Below are 17924 nucleotides of genomic sequence, written 5' to 3'. Positions count from 1 at the left end.
GTATTTAGGTAAAACCAAAAAATGTTAGGGTGTGTGTGTATGTGTGTTTATGTAGGCACAAACAAATGCATAAGGTCTAAAACACCTAGCTAAGATACTGAAGAGTAAAATGATGCCTTACCGAGGAATACTAGTGGGTTTTGTACAGCTACTTTTAAATGATGAGAATTACTTCAATTTTAATTTTCTAAAATGACAGAAATACAGTATAGTCTGCCAAATCATTTCAAAATTAAAGTATTAATCAGAGATTCTGAGGTGACATGGATTATTATTGTTCTAAATTATTCGAGAAATTCAGAATTCCAAAAAGCTGTTCATTCAGCAGCAGCACCCTTTCTTCACAGGTACTGAAATTATCACATACTTTCTTCTGTCTAGTGATATAAATATTATTTGCCATTACATTTCCCTCACTGCATCCTGCTTTGGCTAAGCTTTGCAGTCAACTCCATAAAGGCTCACTGCTCAAAAAATCTTTCCCCAGATAAGTTTCTGGCGTATAACCTACTGGCTACCCATCACTGCTGTCACAGTTAGTGTTGGAGAAATGGTGAAAAATTCTGCTGTTCTCCACAACATTTTATGATGACCTGATAAACCAGAAAGACAAGCTTTGTCAAATTATTTGCTTTGGGATCTAGACTGTAAATTGTAAACGAGAAAAAATAAGTGCTCAGGCAGTGCAAATATTCAAAAACCCATACACAGTGGAGGACGGAGGGGTTTTTGTTTTCTTTTTAGATGATCAAATTTGTCCTGGCTATAGTCATAGCATACTGTTTCTTTTGGATCCAGAAGCAGTCTCCTCAAATTTTTCTCCATTTGTTTGCATTTATCTTATGCTCTACAGGTTTTTCTGCCATTTTGTGTTCTCCACAAACTGCTATCTGTAGCTATGACACAAATCACATCCTAGATGTATATATTTCTGATAATTGTAAACAAAACTTTTTGGTTTTTAATATGTACATGTGCATGCATTGAATACTCAGGTTTCTTTTTACCGCCGAATCCTTCTGAATACAAAGTCACAGATTTTCATACATTTTGTTTACTGATAGGTCGGCTTAATCTTACCTTGTGTTTCAAAAATGATCGTAACTTAAATACTTGTTTTGTTGCCATGAATGGGTTACTGGATCTTGATTATGAAATAACAGGTTAGTTACTCTGTTATAGAACTAATCTTCAAATAACATTAGTAGAACTTTGTCATCTTGGTATTATGCTATATCACTGTGTGCGGAACCAGATGGGAAGGGAAATGAGAAAACTCCCTTGGTACAAATACCATCTGACAAGAAGAAATAAACCCACCTGTTATGCTGTGTAAAGACAGAGTTAAGGCTTCTTAAGATTGATGAAGTTCTTTACTTTCTTTTCTTCTTTCTGGCCCATGTAGACCTATGATTTCTTTCTTACATTTTATTGGAATTATTAATCATATTCCTGAGGCCACAGCCCAAAATGCACAGTTTATCCAGTGGTGAAATCTTGCCTCTTTTTGAGTAATTAACAGTTCTTGCACCTCTTTTATGCTCTCCTTCCTTCCCTATACATACTCATTATCATGGTTTGTCAATTATCTTCTAAGCTGTATTAAAAAAAGATAACTCTCTAACATTAGCAATTGCTCAGAAGTTGCTAATAGCTCTCATGAGAGCACTTGTCTCACCCCGTATCTCCCACCTTATCAAAAGGTCACATTAATTACAGGACCCTTGCTGGGAATAAATCAATGTGTCAGTCAGAGATCCACAATTGTGCTGCAGTTGGAAAGTAAAAATTCCAGAACAAGGTTATATTTAGGGCCTATTTTTTTTTCATTACTATATTTGTGAGTTAACTGAAGAACAAAGAATAATGGCAGTATGTTGAAGATCAAGGTGTATGTATATTTTTAAATGAATGTTTTTATTTGTACCTTTATTATCAATTATTCATCTACTTCTTAGAATTATAATACACTTACTTTCTTAGTTGTAAGATCTCAAAAATCATTGCCTTCAGTTAAAAAAAAAATCTAACAAAAGAAGGAAACATATTCAAGAGATGTTCAATTTCTCTGACAAACATTTCTGTATTTCTATCTTTAGCCATTCATCTGAATAGTTTAATGCTGTATTGTAAAACAATCACAGCTGTAATAACAAAGATTTCCTTATTTAGTCTCTTTAGGTCTAGATGTGTTCACAGTCTACAAGACTGTTTAGGGTATTCTTAACATTTGTAGGGCTGTTTGTTTTGTTGTTGTTTTGTTTTGTGAAACAAAGCAGATAGTTTCTAACTGAAATGGCAGTAGATGAGGAACTGCATGAACAAATACAAAAGGAAAAATGTTTAGTTTATCCAGTGCCTTACTCATTTTTCCTCCTGGTCTGGTTTTATTATATTAACCTGGTTTCCAGTGGTAATAGCCTGCATACAAACTGATTCACAGACTGCTGTTAAATCCCAAGATTTAGATCAAATTCTCATATATTGTTATTACCACCAGCCTAATTCTTCAAGATCTTAATTGTGTGCTAACTACTCAAGCAGGTTAACGTAAAATTTAATTTGTGCTCATTGGCTTCAGGCTATAGAAGTGTGTAATAAACTTGATTTATAAACTTCTCATTTTGCTGGCCATTAAATAAAAAATAATTTGTGTGTGCATATGTTAATATTGGAGAGGAAGCAGTCTAATAACTTTCTAAAAACAGTTGGATTGGTTATGTTACATCCATTTAACATGGTGTCTGAGTCATTGTTTTAGATCCAGACAACTTCAAGTCTGATTCTGGTAATGTTGAGAGGCAAAAGTTGAAAACTTCTAGTTTTAAATTATCCAGGTGGAGAACTCAGGTAAGAGGAAAAATGAACAAAATATATAGGAGAAGATCCTTAGGATACCAAGTCAAATGGAGGAAATAGTAGATTTCTTTTTTTTTTTTTTTCTTTTTTAAGATTTTTTTTTTTAACAGAAACAGAATATTAGTTCCAGTGCAAGTCAGTTATTGCCATCTCCCTTTCATTGCTCGAAAGAAGAAAAAGTTATGCTTGTGAAGAAAACTGGACTATGTGAAATGTTCTTAGCAATACAGTGCATCTCTAATTTAGGCTTATAAAAATACATGCTGTTGATATTAGGTAACTCTTACAGGAATTTGAGAGTTGATTAAAAAAAGAGATTTTTTTTTTTTTCTTTACCTGCCAAGACTTGCAATGCTGCCATAACATCCTGATGCAGAAATCAGAACGATATGAATAGATTTAAAAAATGTAAAACAGGCTGTGTTGTGTTATCTATTACGATAAGAGAGCCTGAATGGAAATTGAGGACTAAGTTGTAAGTACATAGTGTTTTGGTCTTGACTGCAAACCCTGTGGAGGTTCCCTTCTGGTCAGTTTGCTGCTCCAGTCTCTGAAGAATACTGCATCACACCAGTGCCCCTTGAGTCTAAGAGCAACCAATACTGCTTTACTTGTCCAGTGCTTTATTTGCATTGAAGCTGGTGAGCAGGGAAAAAAAATATTTAATTTTTTCCCTGCTACTTTTGTTTCATGTAGAAAAATTAGTTTCAATGAACAGTGGACATAGTGTAGCTGGCCATTATGGAATGAAACGTCCTTGCTAATCTTTCTGATGTTGATTGGTTTCTGAGCTGAAGTAAGATTGTATATGTATTTTCCGAAGTGCTTAGAGTAAACAAAAATCCTGAATTCTTCCATGCTATACTATGTTTATGTAATTAATGTTGTCTTTTATCTGCCAAGGAGAAATCAAGTTTCAGTATCTCTGTGGAAAAAACGTTGTAGGCAACTCTAAATCTCATACCAGCCTCTGAATCACCTAATTCTATTTTATTCTTTGTAAACTGGAGTGCTCAAGCACACTTATTAACTGTGTATTTTTACATGAAACCAAGTAAGGATGAGGGTGCTAGGATGCTTCAGACTGCCTGGTTGCAATTTTGTCTGTGCTTAGAAGCCTTTGGACTTTTTTTGCAGTTTTAGTTTGAAAGTATGCAAAATACAATAACAAAATGCTACTTGTGTATATGCCAAAATGACTTATCACATAGAAAAAAAAATAGGTGTTAGAAATGAATTTAAGTTTTGAATTAAATCAAACCAGTTTTGATCAAAACCCAACTGGTCCAGTTATGTGAAGTTATTTCTGAAACTTCTTCCTCTGAAGGAAGTTTCAAATTTTCCCTCTTAGTGCTGAACATGGCAGGAATTATTAGTTTAATTTTGGAATTTGTGTGATACTCTGTTCTAATCAAAGGTAAATTTGCAGCACAAATGGTGTGTTCCAGAGGCTGATTGGTTTAATAAAGATGATACCAGTAGGCATATAAGTAAAATCTAGATCTCAGTTTTTGGATTGTGTGTGACAAACTAGTCCATTGAAGAGACTCTGAGAAATGAGCTACTTCAGTAGAGAAGAGAACGAATCTGACTTGTAAGACTGTACCTGATTATTTATTTATTTATTTTAAAATATTGGGAGTTATTTTTGTCTGAAAATGTTTTAAAACTAGCATGCCTAATCAAGCCTCATCCATTTCTGATCACCGCTGAACACCGTTGCTAGCTCCTTTTCACTTCTTGCATTTACTCATTTTTTTCCATTATTTAATTTAGATAAAGAGAGTGACAAGTAACCAGAAGACAAAACCTGGGTACTGCAATTCATAAATAGTTGTATCATTAGTCTCATTCTCCTTCCCTCCCTGGAAATGCTTTGCAGGAAAGTGTGACTGTAGCTGGTACTGCTAATTAGCAGTATGCTATTACCATTTCCAAAATACATGTTGTAATAGTTATAACTGAGATTACAGGGCATATCCAGCACTGTAGGAAACAAGAAGTAATTCCCATTAATAATTTCTAATAGAATGAATAATTTCTAACAGCAGAGTTCACATTAAGTGCCCTTGTGTACCTTGATTTCACTTAAGCAAGAGTAATGTATTTGCTGAGATGTCTAAGAAATGGTCTCATGAGTGTGTCCTGTTGTAGATGGCCACTAGATTAGTCAGGCACAGTTTGCCCTGGGTGAATCCATGTTGGCTCTTGATATATTACACTGCATCTGTAGTTACCTGTATTTAGAGTTTCCCCCAAAAGGTCTCCTTTCTTGCTTGAAAAATCTGCTCAGAAGTATTCAAGGAAATCATGAGATTTCTGCATAAACTGCGTAGCTGTACAGTGCATGGTAAACTGGAGGCATCCAGGATGCACTGAACATATCACTCATAAGCAAAATAGCATGTGAAGTGCTGCAAAGCATAAAGCCTATGGAAGGTATGTCATTATGGCTCATGATTTATCACAGGTAGTAAGGTGTTTCCCAGATGCACTTGATTTATTCAGCATGCACAGAAGATATGTTTATGCACAAGGTATTAATTCAGAGTGTCAGGCTCACTGTTTCTGTTAGGCAAATCTTAGGTGGAAATATGACAACTTTGTTCAGATCTAAAAAAAGTTTAGTAATTTGTTAATATCTATGAAATGGTCATATGCAGCGATGGTAAGCTGAATATTAACATAAAAGCTTTTAAATGAACAATGTAGTGTTCTTTCTGAGGCCACAAGGTGATTTTTTTGTTTAATTAAATCAGCATTTAAGAACTTGATCATGAACAAGAAGGTCAGATGTCCTTTGGCATGCTGAAATACTATGCTAGATAAGGCATCAGAACTACTCTGATCTTATTTTCTTTCACTGTTTTTTGAATTCCTATCATTACAGTAACATAGGCACAAAAAGAAGAGATTCAACTTATCCACATTCCAATTTGAAGACTGTACTGACTATTTGGTCTTGCAAAGTACAATGTATTCTGGTTTCTGTTCCCTAAGTCTGAGTACAGTACATAATAAACTTCTGCTTCTAAACAGCATTACTTGCATGGTTAAAAAGAAAGATAGGTTTAAGTGCTTTGTTGAACGTGAGCTTTACACTCAGCATCCTGTTGGTAAAACATAATCTGAGGCTTCTAAAGCTGGGCTATAGATGAGTGTGGTTTGTAGAGGATGATGGGTTGTGTTCTGCTGCAGTCCAATGAGTAGCCTTCTTTTGTACCTCTGACTGATTCCAGAAATGAAGCAAAAGTCATTGTGCAGAGAGAGGGACAAAAATGCAAAGCTGCAACTATATTTGCTAAAGAATTTATTCACTTGCTAATCATAGAATCATAGAATACCAAGTTGGAAGGGACCTCAAGGATCATCTGGTCCAACCTTTCTTGGCAAAAGCACAGTCTAGACAAGATGGCCCGGCACCCTGTCCAGCTGAATCGTAAAAGTGTCCAAAGTTGGGGAATACACCACTTCCCTGGAGACATTATTCCAGTGGCTGATTGTTCTCATTGTGAAAAATTTTCCTCTTGTGTCCAATCAGAATCTTCCCAGGAGTAACTTGTACCCATTACCCCTCATCTTTTCCATGAGATTCCTCGTAAAGAGGGAGTCTCCATCTTCTTTGTAGCCACCCTTTAAAGGCTGGAACATGGTGATAAGGTCTGCTGTAAGCCTTCTTTTCTCAAGGCTGAACAAACCCAGTTCTCTCAGCCTTTCCTCATATGGCAGGCTTCCCAGTCCTTTGATCATCTTTGTAGCCCTTCTCTGGGACCTCTCCAGCCTGTCCACATCTTTTTTGCATAGCGGGAACCAAAACTGAACACAGTATTCCAGGCATGGCCTGACAAGCGCCGAGTGGGATAATGACTTCTTTATCTCTGCTGGTGATGCCCTTGTTGATGCAGCCCACCATCCTCTTGGCTTTCTTTGTGGCAGCAGCACGCTGTTCACTCATACTGAGCTTGCTGTCCACCAGGACCCCCAGGTCCCCTTCCACAGAGCTGCTGCCCAGCCAGGTAGATCCCAGCCTGTGCTGCACTCCTGGATTATGTTTTCCCAGGTGCAAGACCTTACACTTGTCCTTGTTGAGCTTCATAAGGTTCTTGTTGGCCCACTCTTCCAGCCTATCCAGATCTTCCTACAGGGTGGCTCTTCCTTCTGAAGTGTGCAGTTCCCCACTCAGTGTGGTATCATCAGCAAACTCCATCAGGGTACACTTGATCCCATCATCCAGATCACTTATGAAGATATTAAACAGCGTTGGGCCCAATATCAGTCCCTGGGGGACCCCATTTGTGACAGGTTGCCAGTTTGAAAAGGAGCTATTTGCCACCACCCTTTGGGTGCGGCCTGTCAGCCAGTTCCCCACTCACCACAGACCGCTTGCTCTGAACAAATTGTTCTGGTATGCAAATGGCTGCAAATCTACTTGAAACGTACGTGCCTTAGGAAAATGCTGTTGACTCTTATTATCGGAGGCATTATAATCACACATCAATTGAAAATTTGGCTACGCTGTAACACTTTTATATTACTGCTCAATTACAAGTTCAATAGAAAGACAGCCACTCCCTCCTAACGCATTTTTCAAGCAATCTTTTCCTAATCTACTTATCATTGAGATGATCAAGGAAACGTTAGTGCATGTTTTAGTGTAGTGATCATTCTGTGCTGTTTTAGTATTTTAAGGTACGATGCTGGTATGTCATTCCACAAAAATCTTATAGATTATGAATTTCAAGCAGTATTTAAACCACTTTTCATTTGTGTTCCTCTGGATAAATTTATTTACTTTTTAAATTTTTATAGTAATTTTTTATAAAATATAACCTTTTTGGCAATTGCACATTAATAGCCATGCTTTTTTCTTCAATTAAGGAACAAAGAACAGCCTAAAAAAAAAAAATCTCTTATTCATAGTTTTTCCTTTTGCAGGGCTGATTGATTGACTGGCTTTATTCATTAACCGGAAAACTCATTTACATATGAACAGTACATTCCTTTCTTAGGAAATTATGATCATTATTAAAGAATACTTCATTAGCTACATTGATTTTGTTTTTGACAATAATTAATCATGAATCAGCTGAAATATAGAAAAAGAATACCTTAATGTTTTATAGCATGTATTCATTTCACCCATCTCCTCTGACTGGTAATGCTCTTTCAAATGCAAATCTTTAAACATTTCAGGTAGTCAAAGCAAAGTTCTCTATGTAGATTGTTTGAAAATACTACAAGTTTTAGGAAGGGTTTCTGGTTTACATTGATGGTTCCCTTTCCTATATCACTTTATCTGGCTAAAGGAGACAGAGGCAAAAGGCCTGAATTTTCTGCTCTTGGGAATTCATAAGATGCTGCTTTTTCCTCTTTGTCTGATGAAAGGCTGTGTTAGGCTAGTGAACGCTGCTGCTGGTTACTGGGAAAAGTGTTGTAAATCTTATTTCTAGACTTAACGGCTTTGGACTTTATGAACAAGTTATGATTTTCTTTGTTGATAATAACTTTTCAGTCAAAGAATGCAGAAAAGCAATTTTCAGCCTTAACTGGTTTTAGACATTTCTAAGGCTGCCTTCCATGCATATTTTTAAAGATAACTTTAAATAAATACATTTAGGCCTTTCTTCCAAATGAAGGAGCAAACAGAACTTTTTCAGAATGCTTGCAGAAAGTATGAGCTCTTAATTTTTATGCCAGGCTGTTTCCTGAGGCAAAAGACAGAGACCATTAAAGTAGTTTCATGTTCTGCCAAGGTATTTCTAATGCAAGTTAAAAAAAAAAAAAAAGACTATCATAAAATAGAAGTGCCCATCAAAGCTTCATGAGAATATTTGACAGGCAATTTAGCTGTCTAGCAGTAGAGTATTTATTGCAGGCAGATAGGACATGTGTCTTTAAAATTTTTGGATTCCTCTTGTGTGAAGTTAGACACTATAATTAAATGTAACTGTGTTATTTTATTGTAATATAATTGTATGGAATGAGATATAGAGGTAACTTAAAAACTTCCTCTATATAGTATTTAAAAATATTTTGGTATTCCTGCAATAAAGTTAGCTTGAATTAGTAATTTTAACATAGGTATATTAATCATATTTGATAAGACAAGAACTGAACTAAGTTTACACATCTAATATCTAATGGGTTATGGGATTTTTTTGTTGGATTTTTTTTTTATTAAACTTTTTTTGTAAAGCTGGAAAATTATTTGAAAATTATAGCCTTTCAGCTATATCTCTGTATCTTCCATGTTCTTGTTGGGAGTCATCATGAAAGGCTACTGTTACTGTATCCTTGGCTCAGCTCTGAAACAACTACGTTTCCATGAAAAATTATTTTCTTGCAATTTTGTAATTCTTGACTGTTAGACATCCATGTTTTGGAGTCAGAGAAAGTTTTATTACTAAAATATCAAAACTATCAGAGTAAACCACTCTGGTAGTATTTTCATGATGTATCCCATTTAAAAATGTTGATTTTTAAAGTAAACAATTAAGCCATTTGTTTCTTAATAGTTAACCAAAACAGATGTTTAGGTGATTTAACCTAAGAATACATGCAAATGTTCAGAAAATGTTATGCACCTCTTAAAATGACCTTCAGGTACCATGACAGAAAAATGACTGGTTTTGCAGATTACCATGTTATTTCTACTGTATGTCCCTTTTAAAGAGGGTTTGGGTTTTTTTTTTCCCAAAACAAAGCTTTAAAGATCTGAGTCACTCTTGGGGTCTAAGGCTGGCTATGGTGACTTGCTCAAGAAGGTAGTTTGGCTTCCTGTTCATTAGGAAATAAACCAATAATTTCCTTCAAATGTTCTGAGAACATGCCTGAAATTCCTCCGCTCCTGGATTATGACCCTCTTCGGTTCTGGATCAGTCGGTGGATCCAGAATTTTGGGTGAAATCAGCACAGAGGTGAGCAGCGATGGGAGGCTGTGTGTCTTTGCTACACAGGAAAGTAGAGACATGGAAAATCTTCTACTGTTGGACAAGAAATTAGGATTCCAGGTAGGATGCTGTAGCTACAGGAATGAAAAATGCAACCTGACTCTGGAAGCTACTAGTGCAAAGGATCGATGTCTTCAGGACCTTACAGTAAGCAATGCGTGTATTTACTACAGCATGCATTTATAGAGGTCAATCTGAGGCTGCCTTTAAAAACAGACATACCTAGGACATGGCTGTTAGATAGGGTTAAATTACATGAATTAATGCAACTCTTAGCCAGTCTTGTAACGGCTTCCTACGTGTGTATCTTTCTTCAGTGTAATAGCATCAGTCTGTCTACAGCCAAAAAAGGAGAGAAAAAGTCTGATTTTTTTCCCCATTATATTTTATAGCTTGTATATGGTGAAAAATGTTCCATTTGTAAAGCAGAGGGAAATACAGTAGTACTAACAAAGCAAACACTGAAACAAATTATTTTTCTGTAAAATCTATAACCACCATATACCACAGCTCACAATTAATAGTTGGTTACAGTGTATTGTATTTACCATTAAATACATCACAACTTCATATTGTATTTACAAATGTGTTTCATGTAATTTAATTTGTGGCTGATGCAATGTCATATATTTTATAAACAAAGCAGGGATACACAACTGTGCTACATAAAAGTTCTTTAAAATATAGTTCATGCCAGGGTCAAAAGAATGTTTAATTCTCTTGTTTCTGGAAATGATTTTTCATCCAAGATGGGTAATTCAAAAATAATTAAATCCCTCTTAGATTGCCTGCAGGCAACTTTATTATTTAACTTTATTATTTTTGTAACTGCATGGATTCTAAGCCAGCATGATAAATCTGTAATTGTTTTCATTTCTTTGTCTGCCACATTTAGTTTTTCCCCTCCCCTCTCTCTACAGCAGGCATTGTCTTCATTTTGTTTTTTGCTCCGAGCATGCTGTTGGTACACAACAAACAATAAATACTAATCACAGTCATCAGCCACATTCTGTAATCCTTAGGGCTTGATGTAAAACCTGCCAGAGCTAAAAGGTATCTTTCACACGTAGCATGACAGAGCTCTGCAGTCAGGGTTAGGATGCTGTGATTCTTACCATGGTCCTAGGATTGACCTACTGCATGAATTTGCCCATATCTCTTTACCTTTCTGTATCAGAGACAGGCAATATGTAGAACATGTACAATTTTGCTTATTCAAATGGCAAGCTCTCAAGGCAGGTGCTAAGTTTGTCATGTCTAGAGCTCAGCTGCAGGAGAGGTGTTTGGTGACTATGTGTCTCATCAGGATGTTACTGTGACACAGTGGAGAAACATCTTGTGTTCAGTGACTAGTTCTAAATCTACTGGAACTGAGTCAGAGAGACCTTGTGATGGCAAAGCGTTATGCAATTAGCAATCAATAACGTATACACTCCTACCAGCTGTGTTATATGCTCACTTCTAGAAGATTCAGGAATGGTCACAGTTGTATTCCCACATGATGAATGTAGGCAAACTGCAATATCATTCTACACCAATATTAAAGTTAAATGTGCATTTTTACTCCATGAAAATTTTAATGGTTTTCCAAAAGGTAGTTTTCACTTGTTTTGGTATTTTTAAATAGTCATGTTTGGGTTTACTGTTCTGTTGTTTTAAGCACGCTTTTAACCAAAAATGCAATATGTTAGAAATCAAGGAGGTTTCTTTCCATACACACTGGATTGATACCTGTTCTCTTGAGAAACTTCCTCCCTATTTTTTTTAAGCTGTCCTCTTATTAAAAATCTATGGCCAGATTTTCAAAAGTCTGGCTATGAGTTCAAATCTCACAGTCATTCCTCAGCCAGAGATTAGAAGAGAGTATGGAACAATCTGATACAAGCCTCTTTCTGCCTCACATTTATAGCCTATTTTCCCTATTTCTCTCTGGGCCTAGGAAAAAAGAATGCTTTTCATTCTAAAAGTCAGATATCATCAAGAAGTGGGTATCAGAAAGCAGCCAACATTATTAAATAACTCTTCATCCAATGCAAATCGTTAACTTTGTTCCTTAAAAACGTATGTTTATGTTAATCATGGTGTAACACATCTTCAAGTACGGGGTTTGGCATGCCAGCAGAAGATCTACAGTGATTAGTTATAGTACAAATACACATTCAGCTTTATTACTGGTGTAGAATGATGCTGCAACTTGCTTAGGGTTAACATTTGGGAATATGACTGTGTGTTAGTGGGGTTCTTCAGGTAAGGTCTTGCTACAAACACTGTGTTGACTTAACACTTGAAATGGGAGTAGGGAGAAAGCGCATTATTGTCCCATTTGGAAGAGGCATCACATGATTTTATTAAAAAGTGGTGTATGTAGCAAAGCCAACTTGACTTTTATTTGTCAGGAGGCATGGTACTGTTGCGGAAATTCAAGGAAATGTGTAGCGAGCTTTCTGTAATTTGGAGGCTTAATTCAGTTGTTAGCATCTCTCTCAGAAGAATACCCTAACTGAAATAGACTTCTCATCTTAGCACAGAAATCATAGGTAAAGACAGGTAAATGTCCCTGTATCATGTAGGGATGAGTACTGGATCCCAAAATAATGATTCAAACTTTTTTCTCCTCCAGGTCCTGGACGGTTTTCCAGAATGCTGGCAGCTACCAGGGGAACTGCCCCCAGATGCCTCCTGCATTGCCTGGAGCCGGTGCTTCCAGCTATCAGCTCTGGAGCTGATGTAGCAGCCATATATTTGAGCAGCTGCAGTACTGGGAAGATTGACTTACAGAGTGAAAGGACACCCAGGCTTCTGGCAGAACTGCCAGGTGGCCTCACAGGAGGCGGGCACAAGATTTCAGCTCTGCAGCTCAGCAATAGTCTGTTTCACCGGAGCGACAACTCTTCAGTGGCTGCAATCACCATGCTTTTAATGAAGGTTTGGCTCCTGTCAACAGCCAGCATAGAAGCCCTGAGGGCACAGCTAGACAGTTTTCTAGGTAGCACTCGTATGAAACTGAAATCAGCCTGTGATCTGAAATAGCGCAGGGTCCTTTCCAAACCTATGCTCCCGTTGTGGGCAATGTTGCAATATATATTTAATCCAGAAACTTCTGTTTCACTTACATTGTCTCAAAAAGCTTCCAAACTGCGTACATTAAGGTAGGGCTAGAATGAAAGATCAAACTCTTAGAAATTAGGTATTTTGCATAGAAGAAATTGAAAGTAGCTAATATACTCATTATATACTCAATATACTCTTAGGCAAATTTCTCTACTGAAAATCAGGGAAGTGTCCTAACCAGCTTGGTTATGGAGTTCAGTTTAGTTCCCAGAGACATTTGAACTGGGAGAGAGATGTGATTTTAAGAAAAAATATTGATTTTCAAGAATCCAACTCTTCTTATTCAAAAGGAGGAAACTTTTTCAACATTCCGACATGTTCATGACACCTTTTCTGTGGAAGGTGTGTAATACAATGCAGTCTAATGAAATATCAAAGATTGCAGAAGCAGCTTGAAGCACAGTCTGCTTAGTTTCTTCTTACATCTGAATTACTAAATTAGCCTGCCTCCAACTCCGACCAATCCAAGTAGCTAGTTGAGTCAAATTATCACACCTAAAATAAAAAGCGCTGTAATTCTGAAACATGAAATTCCATGGTATACGCCATGCATCACAAAAAAATGTTCCACAATCATCTTACTCTGAGGAAATCAGAACAAAACAAATAAATATTACAGTGTCAGCAATCAACAAAAATTTTTGTATTCTTTTAATTTTTTCAGCACTTTCTCTCAAAATCTTTTTAGCATTTCCATTTTGAAAAATGTTCATATTTCACTGTTATACACTGTTTTGAAATTAATACATAATATGTTTTTCTGTGGGACAATTACTCTACTTTCACCCCCACCTCTTGTTCTTGGTATGTTTTGCCTAACAAAGATTTGCACATAAGCTTAGAGTTTTTGTGTGTGAGGAAATTTTACATATTAAATGCACCAAAGGAGGGTGTGTTGTAATTTTCAAGAGTTCTGAACTGTTAGTTTAGATGGCTTATTTATCAGTTGGGAGACCAATACATTGAAGCTGTTTTGTTTCACTGTGGCGAAATAGCTTTAATGGTAAATACCTGTTCCTTTTAAAACCAAATAATCTGTTTGCATTGAAAAAGAGTGGCATTTGAAAGACAATTTCAATTCAACAAGAAAATCAGTAGTTTTAATTTCAGTGAAAGAGTGGAGAGTTAATTCTCTTAGCCTGTGTACATAATAGGTTGTAGACTTATTCAGGTATTAAGAGTCTATTGCTGCTATTTTTTATGTTGTTATAGGTCATATCACATAGCAATATCACGGGAATGTTTGTGAACAGAATGAGGACACGAGCAACAGCAGAAAAGGAAAGATTAGCTCATCTTTCACATGCTTGGCACTTATTTTTGATAAGTTAACTTTTGTGTTTTTCCATTCGTATGATAGCTGGGTCACCAGGGAATATTGAAGTAGTCCCATGACACATTTTGTTCCATTGGTTTCACCTACCATGCAGATATTCCACTTGTTCAAATAAAACCAATAACCACTCCTCACTGCACCCAAAATCCGAAGTCATAAGGTGCTTAAGGGTGTTGTGCAAAAAACAGAGAATATTTATTTGAAAGGGCAAGAAGAAGTGGGTTGGGGTAGGGAGGAAACGAAATGAAGTGTTCTGAGGGACTTTTACTTTGAATTTTATATTTGAAAAGTATTTATCTGTACATACTAAAATTAATCAAAACAGTGCTTGAAGTTTGAGAAAACTTTCACACCTTCTCTTTGAAATCCTTTTTTGTCTGTTCGCCTTTGACAGGGTGTTACTAGTTGTTACACTGAAAGAGGGAAATCTTGCAGTCTTTCTTTGTTGACTTTCATGCAAGAAATGATTTTCTACTTCTAGGTGATATCAGAACCTCTTCACATTTCTAAAGCTAGACATCAGTTCTCAGAAATGCTGTTTCCACAAACTAGAATGCAACCAGTTTTATATACAGGTTGTCTTGAGGAAAAATCTATTATAAACAATTATTACAGGTACAGGCTAGCCTTACTGAATTCGGTCCTGCCATTTGGAATGATTTCAAGATAAATTCCTCCTACCATATATATATGGAAGGAGGAATTTATATATATATAAAATGCAGCGAATAACAATGTATCCTGTGTAATTCCAAGAATCAACATGAATGGCTTATTAGTAGTATATTATATGTTTTCGTAAATCATGGATGCTTTTTTGTTTTGGGGTTTTTTGGTTGGTTGGTTGGTTTTGGATTGTTTGAGTTTTTTTGAGCAGGACTTTAGATAAAGCCTAAAAAAACATGTTTAGAGCCTTGGCAACCATAGTGAATCACATGATTCAGTATTATGAAAGTCACCTGGACTTAATATAAACTGTATATCTGTACTTAAATATAATACAGACTGATGTGATACATAGATATAAACTATACACTTATGCTCAAGACTTATACCTGGTGAATTACATGAAATAAGGATATTAATTCTCTCCAGCACTCCTTCCCTATTTTCTGTGAGTTGAAGGAGGCTGCTTGATGTACCTGAAGTGGTGAAAGTGTTAAAAAATGAAAATAAAATTGAGAAAATGAAAAATATTTTATGTTTTGTTTTACATTTTTTTTAGAGATAAGAGCAGATAGAAGCAAGTTTGCTCACACAAATCCACAACATTATTTACAGAAATGAAAATGTAAATATATTATTTGCTTCAGAGAATAGCTGTAGGGAGGCACATGAGCATTACACAGTATACCCAAGAGAAGCTTATATAAGGAGAAGGAAGAAGCTCTCCAATAATGTCTGACAAAATCTACTGAAGGCATATAAAGTATGAGTTTCTTGAAGCCTATAATTTACACAACTCCTAACAAATTACATAAGTACCTTAGATTAATCTACTGCAGTTTACAACTGAATGCTTTAAAAGGTACAAAAATGTTCAGCTTTCAAAACTGTTTAATGTCAAAAAAGTGACAAATTTATGCAGATTTTCCCCATGGAATAGCACAAGTCTTTGTAAATGTTTGCTTTTGAGAAGAACCCAAGTCATCTCTGTGTACATTCAACTACAAACATGGGGCCAAATGCTTTTCCAAGTTCTTCTGGAATTTCACCACAGATAGGAGAGTAGAAGTGTCTCGTACTTTCAGGAACACTGAGAAATTAGATTTTTTTATTATTATTATTTTAGACCATGCGAAAATACACGCTTCCTTCTTGCTTTTTTTTTTGCTGTGGTCAAAGATAGTTTTCAGTTGGACAATGATGTAGTTACAGTAAAAAATAAAAAGTTTCTGAACTCAGCTTTGTGGGAATGTTAATGTTAAACAGACAATAATGTTACAGAGTTCTCATCTTGTCTTTCCTTTTTCCAGGTTCCAGTTTCTTTGCTGGGAAATGCAATTTCTTGTCTTATTTCTGTATTCAGGTGAATTTGTGGGCCCACATATCTGGGACAGATTTAAAGCTTCCAGCAACCAGTAGTGATGCTCTTTGCTCTAAAGTATTTCAGCAGAAAATGTTAACTCAAAGCAACATCCATAATTGTTCTGTGAAAGATGCTGCTGTATTGACTCATCTTGCTATATCTATCCTCCCCACCCCAGCTTTTTTTGAAGGCCAAAGGCAACAGTCTCCTCTTTCACTTAAAATTCCATGCAGTTGCTGTCAAAATAGGGCTGCACTGGAGGATATGACAAATTCGATTGTTTAATTGAAAAATATGAATGTAATTAATTTAGATTCTAACTGAGGCAGTTTTGTTGGAAGCCTTAATTTCGATGAAATTTGTTAAGTTGAACATTGGGATAGTTCCACAACTTGCACTTCTTTTATAATGTTGAGATTTACTTATCATAGGCTTCCAAATATACAGAGACTGCTTGTTCATAGGTCTCCTAGCCATGGTTCAATATAGGAGTCCATTTGTATTGTGCAATATCACTTCTTACATCCTACTCTTATATAGACCTGTACATAAAGGGTAAGAGATTTCAATTTTACATTGGATGTTTTCTGTGTGCTTTTATTCACAGTCAAGAGACAGTTTCATTTTTACATAAGAACTGTTTTCTATTTGAAGTGACTCCAAACTTCTTCCCTGACAAGGCTCTAAATTGTTTCATACAAATTATTTTCAGATAAATTCTCCTTGATTCTGAAATTTGTTTGCTTATCCAATTCTGCCAGGGGTAATGTCTTCAAGAATAAGGGTGCTTTCTTAAACAAATTTGTTATAATGAACTCCAACTTTGTTGGAGCTTAAAAGCAGTCAGGATTCCTCACACACTATGTTGATCTTGTTGATGACATTTTGTAAAGCTGAACTCCGTGGTCACTTTAGGGGACAGAACCTTTCTATAAGAAAATAATTAATGCTTCTGTGAACAAAAATACAAGGAGTGCAAAAAAACCCAAAATCTACATTTTTCCTTCATGCCAGCTTAGTGTTGTACATGGTTTTTATCAAAAGAAGAATGAGAAATACATGCGGAGGTCTATGATTGTTACTGATTTTAGTGAGAATGAAACCAGGAGTACAGAACTGAGAAGGAACTTTAAAGATTTTAAGTTCTTTTAAGATTTTAACTTCAGATTTTAAGATAATATAAGGAGATACATGCTCCTTATTGAGTGCATGACTCTGTGTTGACTTGAAGGAGCAATTTCCTCCTCATCCTCATTCTATCCATTCCACCTGCATCTGTCTGGGGGAGGAAACCCAGAACCGGACTGCTTACACCAGGTGTAGAGCTCCAGTTTGTGCACAAACTAAATGACTCTGCACTTCCTTCCTTCTGCAGCAGCACCACCACTAGATCATGAACTGAACTCCCTGGACCTCTTTCTGAATGGCTGGCAAATCTGCGTATTGGATTATGCATTAGCAATATGGATATCGAGAAAATGGTATACTGTGTGTGATGGCTTCCATTAAGAGTCTACAGATTTTGTAATTCCTCTACTATACTTCTATTTTATATGGAATTAAATTGTCTTGACTAAATGAGGCATAATCACACCAGAACATTTTCCTTTGTGAGGGGCAGTAGTGTTTTGCCCCAAAG

Source organism: Pelecanus crispus, chromosome 2 (genome assembly GCF_030463565.1).
Source record: "Pelecanus crispus isolate bPelCri1 chromosome 2, bPelCri1.pri, whole genome shotgun sequence".
NCBI classification, from domain to species: Eukaryota; Metazoa; Chordata; class Aves; order Pelecaniformes; family Pelecanidae; genus Pelecanus; species Pelecanus crispus.
This window is presented reverse-complemented; position numbering follows the sequence as displayed.